Source organism: Puma concolor, chromosome A2, assembly GCF_028749965.1.
Source record: "Puma concolor isolate L17-30 chromosome A2, mPumCon1.1.hap2, whole genome shotgun sequence".
Taxonomy (NCBI): domain Eukaryota; kingdom Metazoa; phylum Chordata; class Mammalia; order Carnivora; family Felidae; genus Puma; species Puma concolor.
This window is the reverse complement of record NC_141668.1, coordinates 119132520-119147289: the sequence shown is the minus strand read 5'-3', so window position 1 is coordinate 119147289 and position 14770 is coordinate 119132520. Positions and strand designations below refer to the sequence as shown.

At 51.5% G+C, this 14770-nt stretch overlaps 1 protein-coding gene across 15 annotated transcripts in view; it reads right to left on the bottom strand.

The window, feature by feature from the left end:
- ATP2B2 (ATPase plasma membrane Ca2+ transporting 2) overlaps positions 1-14770 on the bottom strand; it is a 302573-nt gene that overhangs the window by 131612 nt on the left and 156191 nt on the right. The window contains exon 1 of one of the 15 annotated variants that reach the window (XM_086697432.1): positions 12677-12754. The exons of the other annotated variants lie outside the window; for them this stretch is intronic. The gene's annotated coding sequence lies outside the window, so the exon portion shown is untranslated. Of the gene's footprint in view, positions 1-12676; positions 12755-14770 lie in introns of those variants that run through there. 15 annotated transcript variants of the gene reach the window in all.

Genomic DNA, 14770 nt, shown 5'->3' with positions numbered 1-14770 from the left:
GACCCTGCCCTGGGCACTGGGATTCTGAGGAGAGCAAGGGAAGTGCTCAGACCCTCCTTCCTGCCATTTAAAATCTGCTCACTTTGCCACATAGAGCCCCAGTAACCCCATGGTCAAGATCTGTAGGCTGAGTCAAGTGATTCCTGTACACATTTGCTTCAGGTTTTGGGATGATATAACCCAAATGGCACTTGCCTGGGAACCATATCTTCTGGGTCCAGATCTTGGCTCGAGCATTACTATTAACAGTGATTGCTAGCAAATACTTCCATGGGCTATGTGGTGTTAATGCCCCTACCTTACAGGTGAGAAATCTGGGGCTCAGAGATGTTACAAATGACCAAGTCTATATGGATAGAATGTGGCATAGTTTAAATTTGCCTGGTCAGGTCCAAAGCCCCTGTGTCCCATTATCTTTCACCCTTTCACAGTATGGCCTTGGACTAGTGTTTTCTCCCCTGTACCTCAGCTTCCTTTTCTGTAAAGTAAGTGGGTCAGTTGGACAGATGCTCAGTCTCAAAGGGCCATTTTAGTGCCATCCTTGAGGATTCTTCCATCACCCAAGACTTGCTTCTCAGGGCACACACACTTGACTGGGTCTCCCGGCTGTCCTACTGTCCCCAGTATGTCCTACTTGACTTGGCCACTCAGTTGTAGGCCAAGTCCTGCTTGGGTGGAGGCAAAAGGAAAAAGAAAAGTCGTACAACCTGGGAATCACAATTGGATCCGAATTCATCTGCTACCTCTGACATCTCCTACCCCACCTTGGGCATCTGCACAGCAGTGCCCGCCTTTCAGGATTTGTACACTTTACGTGCTCCTTGTTTAGAATCCTTCCCTTTAAGAAAAGTCTGAGAGTTTCCTGATGAAGCTAAAACAGTAACGTCAACAGTAGATGGAGGCAAGAAAGCCTAGCTGAGGCAGTAAAGCACTGGGTGGGACTTCACTTTGGGCTGCAAGAGGGGACATCAGTGAGAAGGTTGAGGATGGTGGCTCTGCCCCGGGGTAGACCAGCTGCTTTGAACAGTGTTCTCTGGTTTCAGCCAAATGCTTTGGCCACCTCCCCAGCCTCATCTCTTACCCTGCTCAACGCTCCCTACAGACATATTGAATGCCTTAAGGCCCTTTTTGCAGCCCTGAATGCCTCCAGCCTCCAGATCCTAACTGGCAATAGTGACACCGTCCTCTCCTGTCTTCATCTCCCTCCTTCTCTCCCACCCCCTGCTCTGTTCTGATGGATTACAAGCAGAGGCTGAAGAAAGGACAAAAAATGATGACAACAGCAACACTTAGATCATACATACTATGTGCCAAGCACTGTTCTATGCACTTTGTTTCTTATCTCATTTAGTCCTTCACAACAATCATGACACAGGGGCTGCTGACACTTCCACTTTACAGAGGAGAAAACAGAAAAAGAGACTGTAGTTATTGGTGTAAGGTGCTTGATGAGGGGGTGGCAGAGCCAGTTGTCAAACGTACACACATAGACAGACACTCTTAAGGTCCCCCACCTCCCAGGCTCACTCACATTCCTCTCACCACCAGACCAGGCTCCTGCCTTTTTCTCTGGTTTCCTATAGGGAAGCATAAGGTTTTGCTTGTTTAGTGCTCTGGCCGCACACAACAGATCACTGGCTGGTTGGTGAGTCTTCAGGCTTCACCTCTGACTATGGAGCACTGGGGCCCAGAGAACTGTCTCTGTTGACGAAGTGCTGACAGATGGATAGAGGTGCGTGCTGGGGAGAGACTGGGTGGCTGAGGTCAGGAAACCTGATAACCGCAGGCCCTCTCTCTCCTGCAGGCTGACCAGCAGAGGCTGGGAGTGAGTGTTGTCCTTGCAGTCATGATGCTGACTGACAGCCCCCCAGGGGAGGACAAAGAAGCAGGCACTGAAGAACTAGCTCCACTGGGAGCTGTCCCTGAGGCAATGGTGCTGATTGAAGATTTGGGTGGACTTTAAGGACCAGGAGCCAAGGAGCTATCCATGTGCTATGGTGCTGACACAGAGCAAAGGGTTAAATGGGCCTCTAGGAGCTATCCAGGACTATAGTGCTGACCAACAGGGTGTGGGGTTGGGGAGCCTGAGGTTTTTGGGTGTGGGTGGAGAGGGGAGGGCACAGGGTTTTTTCCATGAGCTCTGTGAGCAGGTATGGGGAGGGGACCCCAGTGATTTGGTGCTAATGCACAAAGCCAGATTCTCAGGCAATGGGGTATCCCAGTGAGCAGGCCTGAGCCAATAAAATGACACTATGCAAAGGGCCACTTGGGGGGCATTTAAGTGCATATGCAAAAGACCCACCTTGGCTCATCAGTGCTATCTGTCACTGATGCCAGAAATATCATCATTAGTTATCCATGCTTTTGCATTGTGCATGGTCTTCTACCTCTGGTTCCTACTGGAACATATTTCAGTGGTAGCATCTCAGTCTGGCTGAGTTTGTTAAATTTTTTCTTCTGCAGAGTGTGTTATTCATTCACAGATGTGCCAGAGGATAAGTCTAAGTTTGGAGATTACTTTTGAATAGTTGAGTGGGTCCTTTGGGGTCCAGAGTATAAAGAAGCTAAGGCTAGGAGGAAAGTCATTCTATGTGGCCTGAGAATACAAAGGCCAGGAAACAACTAATGGAGAAGGGTGAAGAAAAAAGAAAGTAGGACTTCTGGATTCAAAGGAGGAGGGGGTCAGACTGAGAGGGGAGTCAGACTGATGCAAGCACTTGCAGGGACTGGTGTGTGTATGGGTGCGTGTGTGGGGGGGTGTTTTTTTAGATTCTTTGTCTCACTACTGTGGCCAGACTTCTAGGCTGAAGCAGAGCTGCCCCAGTTTTGTGACTGTGCACTCACTGCCTTCTTTGCCTCAGTCCAGGTTATCCCCCTTGGAGTCTCCCTGGTAGAAAGCTAAAGAGTTGTGTCAGGCCACTGACTTGGCCTCAGAACTGGTTCAGGAAGTGAACCAAAAAGCCAGGAATCCAGAGGAGCAGCTGAGAGAAGGAGTTGCCTCTCCCACAGTCAAGGTTTCCCTTCCTTCCTCTCCTCATAAAAGCTTCTCTAGGTGGAACTTGGGGACTTCAGAACATGTTTGCTCAAGGTGCAGTTCCCTCAGGGCCACCTGTGTTGGTGTCACTTGGGGGCTACTTGAAATATAGATACCTAGCCCTAAGTCTGTAAAGATGAGTCAGTCCGGTGGTGGGGGCTGGGACTTTTAAACAAGCAAAAGAACCATTGCCCTAGTGCTTTAGGGGTTCCCATTCCAGCCCCTCTTTCAGCTCTCTTCCTGCTGTAGCCAACATCCCCCCAGTTTTGGGTTCTAGAATCCTGCCCTGTTCTTTTGACCCAGCCTCTGGCTCAAAATCACCTCTGGTCCCTGTCTCTGCCCTTCCAAATGCTACTCCCTGTTGACCAGGTCCCAAGTGGCTTCTGAGGATGACTCCCGCTGGCCGACTCCAAGGCCCTTTTCAGTATTCACACCCTTGCTATGCTGATGACTCCCAACCATTTTCCCCACTCTCCTATGGCTTCTCTGACCAATTCTGTCCAGGGATCTGCATGGCATCTCTGTTTTGGGCCAGTTGTAGCCTTTTCCTGTTTCTGCTCTTAACCCTCTTAAAGACCCACTCTCTCTGGGCAATACCACCCACCTAGTATCAACTTTCATCCTAACATAAGTAGTTCCCAAACCTACATTTACACCCTGCCCTTTCTCTCAAGCTCTAGAACCAACCTTCTATGACCGACAAATGTCTCTTTTAAAGGTCATTCAGGTCTTCATATTCCCCCAATGTCCTCGTCCTTCTGTGACTTGAGTCACTTATGACAACTAAAGCATCCCCCAGGTCCCAGAGTTGACTATCAGGGTCACCCTAGACTTGTAACAAACCAGGTGCACAGATCCAGAGAGCAGTGGGGTAAGGGCTCAGGCTCCTTCCTCTTCCTTACCATCAGGACTCCTGACACTAGTTCAGTGTCCTCACCCATACCCTCCCAAATGACCTCTCACTCCTCCTCCTTCACTTTCCCCCAAATAATGCTGGTGGTGACTCTCATTTACTGAATGGCTTCCATATGTCAGGAGTTGTGTTAGGCTCTGAATGTATATAACCCACAATAATTCCAGAGGTAGACATTATTAGGCCTATTCTATAGATGAGAAACCAAAGGTCAGAGAGGTGAAATAACAACATGCCTAAGATCACACAGCTAAGGAGTGGCAGAACTAGGAGTAGAACTGGGACCTGTCTGACTCTAAAACCAACACAAGATGTTGCCTCTTGTATTTGAGCATATTACTCTCTAGATTAAAAACCATTTCTGGCACCTGGTACCTATTTAAGAAAAACATATTCATGACCATGGCATCCAGGATTCTGCCTGATTGGCTTGAGCTAAGTGGACTCCTTGCATTTCCTGAACAATGAATGCATGCTCCTGCCTCCCACCCTTTGCATACACTGTCCCCTCTATCCAGGATTGTCTGCCCTCACTCTTCCATTAATCCAAACCTTCCTCTCCAGGGCACAGCCTCTATGCCAATTTCTTTGTGAAGTTTTCTTCTGCTTCAAATTTCAGCCCACCCTTCCATTGCCAACCTATCATGTGCAGACCATTCCTTGATTTGTACCCTCTATTCTCAGTCTTGGGGTGGGTTTTGCCAGCTTGCCTCCCTTGCTAGACCACAAACTCTCTGAGAACAGGGTCACACCAGCCCCCAGCACAGGACCACCCTCCACCAATGCTGGTTCCACTGCTGAGAAATCAATCTGACTAAGGAAAGCCAATAGGGACAATGAATCTTAGAGTGTGGCCTGCATTTGAAAAGTGGAAGCTGGTCAGCCAGATGGTAGACAGAGCTGATGCTGAATGCATCCAGGCAGGATGCCACAGCCTTACAGGCATCAAATTGGCATATTCACAGCTAAACCCTATGAGGCAGAAGTTACTGGCGTCCCATTGTACAGATGAGCAAAAGAGGCTTTGCCAGGTTGAGGAGGCTGCTGAGGGTCACAGAACTGCTGGATTTGAACTCAGGCAGTCTGCCGTCAGAGCCCCTGCTCATAATCAACAGCCTAATTTCCTTCCTGTGATGACTCAGAAGCTCTGGGTAGTGGTGGCTCAGGCAGTGAGACACACTGAAGTGTTTGGGTTCCAGTGAGGAGAGGTTCTAGTACTTCTGGATCACACTGGTCAAGCCCGTGGTTTCTGCCACACCAGTATTAGGTCTCACAGAGGATCCTTATAGTCTGACTATTGTTCTTTTCTCCTCCTGCCTCTTCTCTATTCTCTATACAAAGCTGGAAGTCAGGGATAAGGGCAGGGCACTCAGAATCTGCCAGGAGGTAGTCCTAGGCTTAGGCTCAGGGACCATGCAGGTGTGTGGGGGCACAGGACACCCCTCTATGCTGAACTTCTCCTCGTGTTGGCTGCTCTGACTCCATAACTACCCCACTGGCAGTCCCAGATCCCAGATTCCAGAATCCCACACCCTGAGGGCCTGTAGAATCTCTTTGGCTCCTGCATCCAGCAGGCCAGCACGCTGATTACTGACCGTCCCAGCTGGCCAGCTCTGCGGCTCTACCCCTGATTTGGCGTGGCTGTCCTGGACACTGCAGAGATGAACAGAATCCGCCCGGCACCTTGAACAGATGGTGCCACTTCTAAAAATAACGCTGCACCACGCTCCCCGAGCAGCCTAGTCCCAGTGACAGAAGGGGGTGCGGGTGAGGGTGGGGGCTGCTGGCTGCACTCACCAACCATCTGCACGGGGACAGATGCAAATGCAGCCTCCCGGGGGAAACAGGCCCAGGGGACCCCAGCCTCACCGAAGCTGCACAGAACCATGGGCCTACTGATGATGCTCTGAGCCCTGAAATGAGAGTAAGCAAGGCCATGGCAGGTGTCTACAGCTTGGCTTTCCTCTACCCCCATCATTGCAGCTGCCCTAGCAGCCCTACCTGCACATGTTGCATGGCTGGGATCCCTATCTAGAGCCTGGAGCCTGGAGCCCTATCCCTATCTGGGATCCTTCTCTTTCTCACCTGTTGCCTTCTACCCCATATCCGAATCCCTAGATCTACAACCCCTAGTGCCATGTCCTCTTGGCAATTTCCTCTGTCCCCCCAGATCTCCTTCCTTCTATGGATTCTTAAGCCACTTTTCATTTGACTCAACTTTGTAGGGTCAGAACCTCTTTGGGGCTTAGAGTCAGAGAGATCTGGGTTAGAACCCTCACTATGCCCTCACTGAGTGACCGTGGATTAACCAAGGCAGCTGTCTGGCCTCAGTTGCTGCATCTCTAAAATGGACATGATAATCCACCCCTCCGCCCCCCGCCAATCTTACAGGATTGTTGGGAAGATATGTGAGTTCATGCAGGGCACAGGGCACCGGGCTCAGTCCAGAGCCAGGCCAGCAAGGGGCACACAATCAACTGGAATGATAATGATTTCCACATGGGGAAATAGAGGCCCGGAGGTGAAAGGTACCACCCAAGGCCACAGAACAGGTGCCGGCATATCTGGGCTCAGGCCTAAGGTCTCACCCTCCTGAGCCATCCCCTTGATTCCCAGGATGCTCCAAGGATGTGTCTCACCTTCATCCTTGGGCATGATTTTCCCTGAGTACCAGTCTCTTCTTCAATCCTGAGAGTTGGCCTGGGTGGTCTAAAAGATGCCCCAAAGTTTCTCCATTTTTTGCTAAGAACCAGCCCTGAGCCTCCTCTCACTTGACCCCTGGCCCATCCCCTCTAGCTTCTCAAGGAGGTTCAAGTGTTGTCTGAAAGTTAAAGAGCTCAAAGGACAAGAGCTTCCATGGGCCCCAGGAGATCCCAATCCTTGGGCCCAAAGTTATCAACATCCAACAGATGCCCCACAATGGCCTGCAAAGGCTCTCCTCCCTCTGTGTTTCTAGGCTTGAAGCCCTCTCTCTTTTTCCCAGGTCTGATGATGGGGCAATTTGTAGGGGCTGCGGGTGGGAGTGCTCTGCCTGCTTCCCTCTCCTCTAGTGAGGCATGGCTTAGGCCTTCTATCACCTTATTCTGTCTTTCAAAAGTCCTTCCCCAGCCACTTCTGCTCTTCCTTTATCTCCTGGGGTTCTCAATGGCTCTGGGTATCTCCTTGAAGAACAGGGGGACCCACAGGGGACTGATCCAGGCCTGGATTCTAGGCCTCATGTTATATAGTCTCTGAGGCCTCTGTGTGGGGTATAATCCAGGAGAGGTGGGTTTTAGGTTTCAGATGCAATCAGAACCTATGTTCAAGTCTGGCACAACTCCAAGTCAAGGGGTCTTTCTCCAGCCCTCCTTACTCACTCCTTACTCCTCTAGATATTTCAGTCCCTGACACCCCTGCTTTGCAATGCCCAAATCAGGGCTTCTGCTACCCTGGACTCCTTGTTACAAGGTCAGAGCTGCCATCTTTCCCTTTTCAGGATCTGCCCTCACATGAAATTGGTGCCAGGATTGGGGGCCTCCAGTGTGTGCATCTCTAGTGGCTGATACCCCATGACATCAGGCTTATATGGTCCTGGTCACTGACTACCCTGTCTTGTACTACAGAGGTCCCCTGGAAGATCACCCCAAAGCAGAGAGCACCAAAGGGGGCACCATTATTTGCAAAGCCTGACAGAAAAGCAAGAGCCTCTGATTCCCTGAGCTTATGCTACTCCAGAGACCAGCAGGACCTCAGGGGTCAAAGTCCCTAATGCTCAAGTCCCTTCATAGCACCTATATCAAGTCCCACCTGTGCCTGCATGCCTCTCCTGACAGGGGGTTCACTCCCTCATTCCATGATAATCTGTGCCAATGCTAGTGGTTCAAAGTTCTTTAGGTTGACCTAAATGCTTCTTCTTGCCAACTATTTTTAGTTTTATAGTTAATGGGCATTTTCTGACTCACGCAAAGTAACCCTGCTCCCTCTTCTTCACTGGAAGTTCATGACAATGAGTGCGTAGATGTGTGTGTGCGTGTGTGTGTGCGCATGCATGTGTGTGTGTGTGAGCATGCACACATCCAGAATGTGTACATGTCTGTGCAATCAGGCATGCATGTACAAATGTGTGTCTGTATGTGTCAGAGCAGGGTGGAGCACATGTGTGGTTGCACAGAGAATTTGTATGAGCCTGCTTGAGCATATCTGAGCAGGGGATGTGTTGAGGTGTGCAAAAAAATGTACGTATTTAAGAAATAAGACTCTAGACTGTGTGTGTATAGGGGTTTTGTGTGAAGCAATGGGACATAGCAAAGAGTTTTATTACTTTCTTGAGACTATCTTAGGTCTCCTAGTTTGAGAGGTGGGTGGGTACTGAGAGAGGGCACCCCCTAAGGCTCCAGAACAGAATAGAAAGCCAACCTGTACCAGATGCCTCGTCACTGTCTCTTGGGTTGTCTACAAGGTGGCCCTGAAAATCATGGTCCCCAAACCATGCCACAGATGACTTCAGCTCTTAGGGAATGCGGCCGTTAGGGTTCACCCTGAACAAAACGACAGTGGTGACAAAATAGCATTTTATAAGAGTGTTCATAAAGTGCTTTTCAGTTTGAAGTTCAAAAGAACGCTTTGATTATTTCCATTTCACAAGCAGGAAACTAAGGTTTCAAAAATTCATTTAAAAAATGGCCGGTCCTACAGAGAACGACATTTCCAGAGGGCAGTCTGTGGGCTCAGGACCCTACAAGAACGTGTAATTCCAGGGCTGGTCATCCCCAGCATGGGTGGATAAGTCTTGGGCAAGCCTGGGTAGGAGATCTGCCATTAGTTGCCCTTGCCCAACTGTCTTCCCTCTTTGGGTCTCAGTCTCTCCATCTGTAAAATGAGGAGGTCAGACTAGATGGCTTCTAAGAGATCTTCACACACTGACTCACGCTAAGTCTTGGACACTAGATCAGGCCCAGAGAAGAAGGCCTCTGTAGCTCTTAACACCCAACCCTGATGGGCATGGATTTGCCCATGGATCAGCCAGAGTCACCCTCTGGGCACTGAGACATCTATGAGGGGAAAATTTCTTGTTTAAATAATAAAAAAGCAACTCAGAGATGCTTTGTGGACCACTGGCCATGCCTCAGCACAAGCTTTTCCCTCCCTTCTTGCTTCTCTGCCTGGTGGACTCCTATTCAGCTTGCAGGGCCTAGCCCAGGGGGCTTCTCCTCTGTGAACCCTATGCTGACCCCACCCTCTAAGTCAGAGTCAACTGATCCCTCCATGGGGCTTGACCATTCATGCCCTAGAGGGCAGGGGATGGTGTCCTCCATCTCCAGGTCCCCAGTGCACCTGAAAGACACAACTGGTGCCTAAGAGAAGCTTATTGAGTGGCTCTAGGAACCTATAGTTTGACCCCAGGAACTAAGAGAGAATAAGATTGCCTGGGTCATGGACTCATCTGCTTCAACAAATGCTTGTGCTTGAATACAAAGGTAGAAAGCAGGCATTGAGTACCTACTGTGTACTCAGCATTGGCCTCCAGGAAGGAAGGAAGCTGTGACTGAATTAGGAAACAAGGTAACACTTCCAGCAGGGATGTGGCCACAGTAGCAGCCACATCTGAGTAGTAGTAACAGTAATAAGAATAGTCCTATGAGCAGCTAAGTTTTATTACTACCAAGGTCACTCCTTATATTCAGATTTTCCCATGTATGATCTTGCTCATACCCATAACAGCCTCTGAGGTGGATGCTCTTATTTTCTCCATTTCACAGATGTGGAAACTGAGGTTCAGAAGGTGGGCTGACTGGCCAAGGCCACATGAACGTCTGAGTGGCAAGGCTGTGTTCTTGATGTTGGCATGCAACAGATTTCCAGACCCACAGCCAGCACAAATAGAGCTGTCCTGTGATGGGGACACCAGAGGAGTGAAATGTAGTGTGCTGGGGGTTCTGACAAAGCCACCATGGCCCTCCTATCCAAGGTGGAGGAATAGTGCCTGGCATCCAAGTGGGCTGGGGGCTGGGAGGAGGCTCCCAGGATTTTGCCATGTTTAGCATCCACTAAGGAAACCCCAGTGGGATTCTTCTCCCCTACATTGCTGACAGGTGCGAGGCGGGGGCTTTGGCTGACCTGGCAGGCTGGGTGTGAGGGGTGGGAAGCAGATGGCAGACCTTTCCTGTGTTTGGAAGAAGTCAAGAGTGAAATCCTGGACCCGGCAGCCTGGCCACATCACCTGCTGTTAGAAATGGCCCCCAGGCCAGAGGGCTGGCGGCCACCCAACATGGTTTTGCTGTGGAGTGGGAGGCCTGGGGAGGCAGGGCCATCAGCCCAGTCCTTTTCTATGGATAGCATGGCTATCCTATTGCAACTAAGGACTGTTACTGGAAGGTGCTCTTCACTGTATGGCCCCTTTTATCTCGCCTCTGACCCTGGGGCAGAGGGGGCAGGGTGTCCATTTTAAAGACAAAGAGACTCAGGCTGTGGTGAGGCAGGTGAGGCACCTAGGGTGCACCACGCAAGGAGGTGCTGATTCTCAGGTTCCTATAAATGGCGAGTCCCCACGCTGCCACCGGTTGTCTGCCCTGCTATTTAAGTCCACCAGGATTACCCCTGCACCTGCCTTCCCCAGCCCCACCCCAAACACAGGGCTGAGGCTGAAAAGCTACAAAGAAATTCCAAAACTATTTTGGTAATTTTGAAGGAAACAGCCATAGTAGATTCTAAGGAATACCTGGAATTGTAAAACATGTTTAAAGTCAACGTCTCAGCTCTCAGTTCCCCAAGCAGCAACGGATTCCAAGGGAAACGGTTCGTTTCTCACCTCTGCTCATTTGGCAAACTTTTGCTGAAGGTCTGCTATGTGCCAGGTCCTGTGAGATGCAACTTGGATAGAGGGGAGCCAGGCCCAGCCCTGTTCTGAAAAAGCTCTGCCCTATTCTCTCCCTGTGTGGTACAGTGCCTATGCTTTATAACAATTTAATAAAAACAATCACGATAAGGCCTTTTCTGTGCCAAGCTCTAGGCTAAGCATCAGCACATTTGTATATGTCATCTCATTGGATCCACACCACAACTCTGTACAGATATCCTTGTTATACCCATTTTGCAGAATAGAAAATAGAGGCAAAGAGAAGTTAAATTGCCTGAGGTCACTCAAGCAGGACACAGTGGAGCTGGGATGAATGCTCAATAAAATACTTGTTGGGTGAATGAATGAAAACTCAGGAGAGGTCATACAGGACATCGTCCAAGTAAACATAAGGGTGATATTATTTGCTAAGTGTGGCCATGTAAAGAGCCCTGGGACCTCCAGGAGGTGGCATCAGGCCTCCCAACGACTGTACTAAGAGAGGGTAGGGGAATTCTCCAGGCTTTTGGGCAAACTTGGGCTGCAGGCTTCCAGGAAGAGGGTGACAGTGACAGCTGCCATATCAGTTAGCAGCGCGAGGAGGCTCCGATTTCTCTCTGTGCCTGACCACGTGCCCCACCTATAAAAATATCCCAGGCCAATGGGCCCCTTTACTCTGAAAGAGTGGGCTCTGAGACAGGCTGGACCTGGGCAGGTCTGAAAAGAAGAGGAGGTCCCTTCTGGACCGGCCCAGGCAAGGGCCCCTGCCCTGGGTCCTCCCACTCCCTGGCTGCCCAGTGATGGGCCCCCGGCCTTCAGGGAGGGGGCTGCAGCCGGACACCCTGACACCCAAGCCTCCTGAGCTGGCACCTTGGTTGCCAGGCAACCATGCAGCTCAAGTTTCGGGAGTGGAGGATAGGGCTCGGGTGAGGGCGTCAGTAAATAATAATAGATACAGCCCAGCCCGGTAGGGCTACTCAAGATACACCAATCTCAGACGTGGACAAGGCCTGAGTGGTCCCACTGTCATTTTGCAGATGGGGAGACAGACCTGGGAGGGAAGGGGAGTTGCCTGATGTGACCAGTGTTGGTGAAGAAGCAAGGGTCATCTTGGCCAGGAAGGTTGGAATAGAAATAACAGTTCAGGAAGTGATGTCAGGTAGAGCCGCCACGTGTAGGGTGCTGGCTTTGTGCCCAGCACTGTGCCAACAGCCCCTCCCACAATGGCCCCACTCATCCTCAAAACAACACAGCAAGGTGTAGATGTTATTTTCACGCCCATTTTATAGATGGGGAAACTGAGGCTCAGAGAGAGCGTGTAACCTACTTCAGATCGTCCAGCTGGTGAATGGCAGAGGTTGGGTGGGAACCCAGGTCAGTGTAACTCTGAAGTCTGTAAGATTCACCCTGACTCCGCACTGTCCCTAGGGACAAAAAGGGTATGGACTGAAGGACCTGCCTCGCAGCTGGTAGGCTTTGATCTCTTCAGCATCCCCCAAGAGGGGAGGAGTATTACCCCTCCTGGCTCAACCCTGAGGTGAGGATGCTGAACTCAGGGGTTAAGTGGTGGTCCCCAGGTGACCTAAACAGTAGGTGGGGATGCAGGATTTGAATCCACATCTCTCTGGCTTTAAGTCCTGGGCTGACCTGCTGTGCCCAGTTAACTGGCAGTGCCCTTCGGCCAGGCCTCCCAGAATCAGACTTCTCTGCCCCATGTCCCCCAGCAAGGTGAGATTTCTGGGTGACAGGACCCCACCCCCAGCCCCCAAGAGAGCCACCAAGCCCCAGCACAGAGCAGTGACCTTTGATTCCAGGCCACTGGCCTCTTCCTGGATTGCCCACACCCCCACCTCCCGCAACCTGAGCCTGCTGGGGACATGCAGGTTACCATGGCGACAGCACATCGGATACTGACCTGGGGACCCGCTGGCAGCACCGGGGAGGGGCAGGCTTTGCCTCAGAGGAATGGCTGGAGGGGTGGAGGACAGGCGGCCGAGGTTTCTCTGTGGGCCAGGCTGGGCACAAGCTGCTATTTATAATTCTGCTGAATGGGCCCAATGACCCGACCTGCTGTCTGACCGCCCGGGAAGCCCAGCAGCTGCACAGAGGGCAGGAAACTGCTCAGGGACTTCCTCCTGGCCCCCAGCTCTGACACAGGGGTGAGGAAAGGTTTGTGGGGCCGGGGGAAGGACAGGAACCTACCCATGCCCTTGTCCCCCACTACCTGCATTAGTTTCAGCATCTACCCCTCTGGCCAATCCTGCCATCATCCCTGTGTTCTGGAACAGGCCGGGCCTGTATGTGTTAGGGGGAGGGGGTGCTGGAGCCTGGGCTCTGGTCTTACAGGGGCAGAGAGAGGCTGTTCTGGGGTGCTTTTCTATGGAGGGAGAAGAGAGGGGAAAGGGGAAAGGGGAGGGAAAGAGAAAGAGGAGAACAAGAAGCTGTCACACAGAGGGGAACTTGAGAGCCCAGGGGTGGGAGGGAGAAGGGGAGGAAAAGAGGTGGAGCGGGGAGAGAGAGAAGAGAGGGAAGAAGGTAGATAGAAAGAGGGAGGAGACGGATGGGGAGTGGGAGAGATGAGGAATGAGGGAGGGGGAGATGGAGGGACAAAGAGCCAGAGGAAGCGGAGTAAAGGCACCGAGAGTGAAACATGCAATTAGAAGCCCAGACGGAGAGGCACAGGAAGAGGGGAGGGACAAAGCTCCAGAGCATGTTCTCTTTGGCCATGGAGGTCATGCCACCGGTCCAGAAGCCAAAATGCAAACATGACTCCGTCTCACGGGGTAGCTCAGTGGCCCGTGAGCAGGAGGAGAGAGGGCCTATACCGGTGCCTGTGCTGGCCGCCCAGCCCTCTCGGCCAGGGCGGGAGCTCTGGCTTGGGCATCCTGACTCCACCCCCTCTTGCCACCTGGGGGCACAGGGCAGGGCAAGGACTGCTCCAAGGTCACTGGAACCTGGCCAGGAAAGGCATGGTGGCAGCTCTTGGGGCTTGCTGGGCTGTCCGCCCTCGGATCCGGGTTATTTTGGGAGCTGAGCAGCTAGAACACACCTCCCTCCTCCCTTGTTCCTGGGCCAGTAGATGCTGACTCAAAATATTCTCTCAAGGAAACTGTCTCCCCAAAATCCAATGTCACTTCTTCTGAGAGGCCTTCCCCGACTCTCCCAGATTTAATTTTCTGCTCACACAGGGCCTGGCTTACACCTTCAGTTTTCAGTACTCGTCCTCGGGAACCGCCGGCCGAGCCATACCTGCCCATCTGTCCCATCAGACTGTGAGCTTCAGGAGTAGGAGGGCTGGTTTCCTGGTACCACATGGGATGCCTGCCACTCAGTCTTAATAAGTAGCATCCACAACCCCCAAGTAGCAGTGTCGGCCAATGTTTATTGAGCACTTGGGACGCCCTGAGAACTTTCCATGCACCAGCTCGTTTCACATCTCAGTACCCCTAAATGTAGGCTTCGTTAGCAGGCCCCATTTTACAAAGGAGCACACGGAGCCTCAGAGAGGCTAAGTGGTTTGCCCAAGGCCTCAGCTGGGGAGTTGGTGAACCAAGACCCAAAGCAGTCTGATTCCAGAACCCAATCCTGTGACCACTAGACATATAGCCTCCCCAGCTCTAAGCTCTAAGGATTGCTCCCACTTCCTGGACTCTGTTGAAGAACTTTCTGTGGCTCCCCAGTGCCTCTCAGATGAAATCCGAACATCCCACCTGTGCTGGTTCCTGTCCTCTATGTGACCTTCTGTTGACCTGTCAGGTCTCATTCTCTCTCCTGTGATCTCCTGCTTCTAGGGGCCCTTCTGCTGTCCTCAGGTTTATTCACTCAACAGTTATTTAGGAAGTATTTATTGTGTGCCAGGCACACTGAGCTTGCTCCTGTTGGGGAAGACAGATCATGCAAAATGCTATGAAGAGAATAAGGCATTATGACCAGCCGCCTGGGGACCCATTTTGCCAGAGAGCTGGGGTCAGTGTGTTCCAGGCAGGAGGAACAGGACAGACAAATGCCT